Raw genomic sequence first — 6747 nt, forward strand, 5'->3', positions numbered from 1 at the left:
GTACATGGCCTTGTGCACATGACTGTCTGAAGTGCTTTCTCTCCTTTTTCTGTGGACTGTCAAGTTGTTTGGATGCAGATGTCTGTACCAAACCCAGGACTCTCTGTGCTCTGCAACATGTTCCTCTTCATAATCTGATGGGGGAAATCATAAATAAATGGGGGGGGAAACAACATACAAAAGAATATTTTCTGGAAGCTGAAGTCAGTGAGGTTAGCCAGTGAATACACACTAATACCATATCTTGAGTCACCTCTTGAAGTAGGAAAAGTGTGGGTGGAAGTGGAGGGGAGCAAGTGGGGTGCCCTGTGTTGATGGACAGGCTTAGGTATGAGTGGGAAATCAGGAGATGGCAGCAGTGCCATAGCTGAGCCTCCCACTCCTACCTCACCTTGCCTGAGGTTACAGCCTTGTCTGAATGCCTGATAATTAACTGGTGCCCAGGTAAAATGGGCCAGATTCCCTCATCACCTACTCTGCTTTGATATTGAACGAGAATTGTCTAGAAAGGGGGAACAGCATAACATCATAGTCAGTTAAAGAAAAAAATCTGAATCCAATTAGGGTTTAAATAGCAAATGTCCTGAATTTCTCTCCAAAAGGGGCACTGAGCACATGAAAATGTTTTGTGGGGAAATGGCTTTGTGCTTACTGGGTAACTTTCAGGGACTGTGTAGTAGCAGGTGAGAGGGTGAGCACTGTTCCCTGCCAGAGAACCTTTGCACTCTGGCTCTTCCCATGGCACCTGCAGCCCCAGCCCAGAAGAGGAAGGACTGGAGTTGTTTTCTCCACCTGCACATGTTGTGGTGGCTGCAGGCTGGCATTTGGCCTTGGATATGGGGGCATGCTGAGGATGTGGGGGATGCTGAGAGTGTGGGGGATGCTGAGGATGTGGGGGATGCTGAGGGTGTGGGGGGATGCTGAGGCTTTGGGCACAGCTGGATCTTGGCCAGGTGCTCATCTCCTGGAGCTGCCCTGGGGAAAGGCACCTCCCCGTGTGAGAGGTGAAAGGTGCTGTACTGCAGACCCAGATCAGCGCAGGGATCAGTGGGGAGGGCCAGGGGGTGTGAGGGATCCGGCTGCTCTGGCCGGTAATTGAAAGCAGGGCAGAAATAGAAGCAGTATTTAAATCGAGAGCCTGTGTGATTCTTCTGCACCCGGTGAGCCCGGGAGTGACGGGAGGCTGTCGCTCGGTGCAGAATTAACAATTCTGATGCGAGACGCTGCCAATTTGAATTGCTGATTTGGAGACCAGCGTAGGAGGGGTGTCCATTAGCTCGTCTCAGGGATTTCCTTTGCCTGCTCCTGGATCATCCTTAAAGGAGCAAAGCAGCAGAAGAAGTGTGTGCAGATTGCAGATTCAGGTACAGACCACCCAAAAGACCTGTTGTTTTTTTTTCTTTTCCTTGAGCTAATCTTATGGTGAAGGGTTGTCAGACCAGCTTGCATTGCTCTGGGCATGGGGCTGCTGGTGAGACAGTATTGGGGACAGCAGTGACTGGTCACTCTGCCATGGGAAGGCTGTGGCTTGCATGAGGACCAGGAAACACCTGCTTTGTGCTCACAGGGTGCATCCCCATTTCCATGCTGCTGACAAGTCAGCTGCCATAGGGGGAAAAATAGAAGTTGCGCTTTGTACTGAAAAGCATCATCCTCAGAGGACTCTTGGGTTTGCCACTGCCACCAGGAACCTGTCACAGTTACCTGAAGGGCCCTGTAGGAGGTGACAAGGTCATAAACTCCAGCTGGTGAAGCCTCCAGGCATGTCCCTTGCTGTCCTTCAGGGATAGCCAAGCCAGCAGCAAGGGGAGCTCCTGCCTGGCTTCCCTTCTGTCCAGGGCAGAAGCCACTTCTTGTGTCCCCTTCCCACCCCTGACAGTGTCACCTGCCTGCCAGTGCAAGCATGGGGAAAGCTCCTGGGGAAACCATGTGCGCATGAGCATCACAGTGGAAGCTCAAAGCTCCTCCTGAATTAGAAAAATTATGGATTTCCTCCCACTGTCTCATTGCAAACATACACCTGACTGTGGAGAGTGTCTTCGGAGCATTTTTCATAACTGGTGCATGGGACAGGTTCCCTCCAAGTGAGTCCATCTCTGCACTCCTCAAAGCCCTGTTGCCTGAAATTATCAAAACTGCCTGGGGGATTTTTATGTGCAATTCCCATTAATTAAAATTAACAAATACCAGTGGGCATCTAAATAAAAACTAACAAATACCAATGGGTATCTAAATCCCCAGTGTGATTTCTGAGAACCAATCCCGCATTCTCTGCCAGGGAGGGAGGTCTGTTCAGTACCACTCTCTTGAGTTCATATTTTCCCTTGGGGTTGCTTGCACATTCCTGACAAGACACTGAAGATTTCTCTGGAACAGCCCCCGCTCTTTTATAGTGCTGCAGTCACACAAAATAAATATGAAGCGAGCTGATTATATTCCAGGAGCTACGAGATACCACGTGTCAGATCCAAAGTGAACTGACCTTTTCACTCCCAGGTGGACAGCTCTGACCTTTGGTGATGCTGATGAGAACCGTGGAAGAAATCATGATTAGGGGGAAACCGTGCTTTATTAACATAGGCAGAGCACAAAGAACTCATCATCTAAAGACCTGCCTCTAGGTGGTGGGACACAAGAAAGAGAGCCAAGATGTGTGTGTGTGTGTTGTATGCTCATTATAGCACTAATGGGAACAGGACAGCAGAGCAGAGGGGACAGCAGAGGTGTGTGATGGGGAATTATGCTCTGCTGTAGAGGCTTTCTTGCACTGACGGTTTTAGCAACAGCAGACCAGGATCCTACTGGCTCAAAGCCTCTTTATAATGCCATTTTACAGAAGTCATGATTTGACAGAGGAAGGCAGAAAGTCCTGGTAGCTGCAGGAACAGCCAGTTGAGTTTGGTAGGTTTTGCCTTGCTGCAAGGTACCAAGGAGCTATTAATGAAGAGGGATATTTTGGGGGGGTCACTCTGAGGTGCACACACTCCTCTTTGCAGGTTTAGGGGGGGAGAATGGGAACAAAAAGGGTTTTTCTTGCACAGCAAACAGAACTTCAGAAAGTGAGGAGGTTGGTGGGAGGGGAGGGAGGGTGGGGGAAAGCAAGCAAGCACATTATATTCCAACTGTTTCCACGGTGACATTTCATAATCACAACTCTGGGGGGAAAATGCTCCATTGCAAAGCTGGAGGAGGCAGGATGGCTTTGTGGATGCAGCCAGCAAGGGATGGCTCTCCCAGCACCTGTGGCTCACCATCTGAAAGGCTTGGAAGCAAGGACCAGCTAAACTCCTGAGGCTGCAGCACAAAGCCTGGGCCAGGAATTCAAATGCATAGCACTCACCATCATCCCCATCCTTTTATTTCAAGGATGAACATTTATAAATAAATATGATATCATCACACTAGATAGGAAGTCTAAATAGCTTCTCTTTCTTGGCAGGAAGGAGGAAAAGAGAGATGTATGTAGGAAGAGCCCCTGAGATGCACAGAGCAAAGCAGAATCAAATAGCTGAAAGCAGCTCATAATTAATGAATTAGGTCACCAGGTCTTTGCATTCCACATTGTCTTTTTACCCTCAGCCCTGGAATTAGAGTGAGCTCCAAGCAGATAGAAACCTGCCTTTCCATCACGAGGGCTGTTTGCACAGTGTCCAGAAGAAGCCAGAGCTTTGCTAGCAGTGAGCCTCACAAATCCATCACTGGCAAATTATTCATTTCACAAAGCAGCACCATGTTCACCTGAATCCCTTCCAAATGTCTGTGGTTCCCTGTGTCGTTTTAGGCAGTGTACCACTTGTCATCATGCTGCTACAGATGGCAGGAGCTCTTGGGGGCTTTCCTAGGAGACGTGGGCAGGGGACAAGAACATGAGGTTTCCATGCTTGGGGACTTTCCTGCAGTTCCTGTGGCAGAGATGCACAGCGTGCTTCAGTCCCAGCCCTCTTGTGGGTTCTGTGAGCTCGGGCAAATTGATTCCCCTGCCAATCTCTCAGATGGGATAAATGTTCTTTTTCTTCCATCACTGGCCATTAATAGCTGATTAGGATGATTGAAGCTTTCTGTGGGCAAGGTGACAGGATGCTGTGGGTTGATTGTGCTGCTTCTGCACAGCTCAGGTTTCTCCAGTAATATGACTCAATGCAGTTGCCCAATAGTCCCAGGCTGCATCCAAAGTAAATTCACATAAATGTATAAGATTTCTAAAGCAATTACTGTATCTTTATATTCCTGAAAAGAAAATCTTCTTTGTTCTTTTTTTTTTTTTTTTTGGTGACTGAAGCTCCTCAGCTCTGTTCTTTTCCTTTCTCACTAATGATCTGCTCTCTTCTGATTCCCACCTGCTCTTACTGTAGGTGTTGCTCCAACGGGTTGCAAACTTTGTGGTGTGCCAGGTGACAGGGTGTTTGTGTGCTGTCCTTTCTGTCTTGATCAGTTCTTGGGAGTACAAAGGGAGTCTGGCCTTTTGTTTGTAACACAGCACTGATCTGTGCCTGTGATGTACAGAGAGTCTCAGGCAAAAACCTTGATGAGTACAGAAAGTCCCTAACATGGGACACCTCCAGAAACACTTGGTGTAACAGGGCCTGCATCCTTTATTTCTCTCTTCCAGCCTGGAAAATGGGATGATTTTTTAGAAATTGCATTCTTTTCAGATTATATCCTTAGCTTTCTGCCATTCCTGTGGTGTCTAAAGGATGAAGAGGAGAAATTATATGCAACCTACAGATCCTCATGCATCCACTAAGCTTTACAGCTCTTTGTCCAGACAGAGCAGCTCAACAGTGATGGCTGAGCTGGAGACCCTGCTGGTGGGTGTGTGCAGAAGGCAGTGCCCCTGCACCAGCCCCCTGCACTGTGGGGACCAGCAGCTGCTGCCCAGCATCCCCTTCCCCCTGCAGTAACAGTTTGCTTTCACATCCTTTAAGAATTTAGGCAACTTTTCGCATAAAATTACATAATGGTATTTTGTGTTGCAATGAGGTTTTCTTCTGGCAGTATTTTGAAGGGGTTCAGACTATTTGTGCAGGGTGCACATGTGCAAAGCTCTCTGTAGACTTTTTAGAGGTGTCTGTTTCCAATCAGTTACCTGTCCTTGTGAAATCCAACCCATTTAATACATACAGACTGCAAATGTGCTGCAGACCAAGCTGTGTGCAAGGCTGAGACACTTAGGGTGGGATTTTGTGTGATTTGATCCAACATCGAAATTCTCATTTCCCTGTGAGATAGAGAATGGGTAGAAATTAAAGAATGAAGAGAAGTGACATGAATATCTGTATTGATTGCAGAAATTCATGACAGAATGACACTGATAATTCTGGTGATTTTTTAAGTTTTCTCCTTTGTGCACAGACTTCCCCCTTCCCAGCTGGTAGCTGGCAGCCTGCTCCAGTAGGATGTGATGCAAGGACTGGAAATTGATGCCTCTTTTCTTGACTCAGACACTCCAGTTCAAAACTTTGAGTCCTTTGCCTATTGGAACGGCCAGGATCAGCCACCCTAAAGCTCAGCCCACATGTTTGTTTATCTTGTTGTTAGCAAAGCAGCCTGAGAGCCCTGGAGCCAGATGGCAATGATGGAATCTTTGTATGGCTGTTTGAATTGTGGCAATTGCTGCTGCTGCTGCTGCTTTTTGGTTTGTTGGTTATTTTTTGTTGATTTTTGTTTTTTTTTAAATTTCCTAAATCAGCATCCTTTTATCTTCCTCATTTCACGTTTGTTTTCTGCACATCTTGGGTTTGATGCCAGGGATTAAAAATGAGTGTTGATTTGTACATCAATATTAAACTGTATAATCACCTCTATCATTATTTGACTTCATCTGGAGCATTCACAATGTTTTGGGAACTTTGAGTGAAAGAAAACTTTACCATGCATATGAACATTTGACTGAATTATTGCTAATCAGAAGCTCCAATTGAGATTGCATCCCCTGTGTCTGCCTTTTCAATAGTCAATAATCTCCTAGCATATATTTTCAACAATTTTTTTTAATACTTATAATTTATTTGGTCTTCCATTCAATGAGAAAATAACATGACAGCCAATCTGTGGCAATAATCTGGGGAGATATTATATTCTCCAACAAGCTACTGTAACTTTAATGTATTACCAGTAATTTCTGCTTCCTCTGGCGAGGATTAGAGAAACATAAGGTGCTTTAATAACAAACAGGGATCCACCCACATCTCTGATTTATGTTTATGACTCAGCAAAGAGCATAAACTGAGACTGGGGCACTGAGAGATTCTATAAGTAGTTATAAATCAACGATTCACCAGGAGGGGGAAAAAAAAAGTGTGCTAGCAGCCTTCCATGCATGAGGAAGAGAGTGGGTTTGGGGTTGCAGATGGTAAAGTTTCCTTTCCGGGGAGTCAGTAAAGGGGTCAGCTGGGATTCGTCACAGAGAGATTTGAGGTGTTTTCATGAGTGCTTGTGGAGATATTTACTGTGCAATATTTATTGTGCAGGACTGGCTGCATCACTGTCTATCAGAACAGCCTCTGCTCGAGCACTGCAACTCCATTTGTTGGACACAAACCCACCCTCAACAGGTCAGCTGGATGGTGGGGCAAACAACTTCAGAAAACAGAGTTGCACATCTGAATTTGTAGCATATTCAGCTTGGACTGAATCTAGAGATTATTCCACTACCTGCCCCGTGGTGTCAAAGACCCCCCCATCCAGCCCCCAGCCCTCCCCAGACTGATCCAGCCCAGGGTTGCTCCCAGCCAAGGCACAGCTCCC

The sequence above is a fragment of the Geospiza fortis genome, unplaced genomic scaffold (assembly GCF_000277835.1).
Source record: "Geospiza fortis unplaced genomic scaffold, GeoFor_1.0 scaffold55, whole genome shotgun sequence".
Classification (NCBI taxonomy): domain Eukaryota; kingdom Metazoa; phylum Chordata; class Aves; order Passeriformes; family Thraupidae; genus Geospiza; species Geospiza fortis.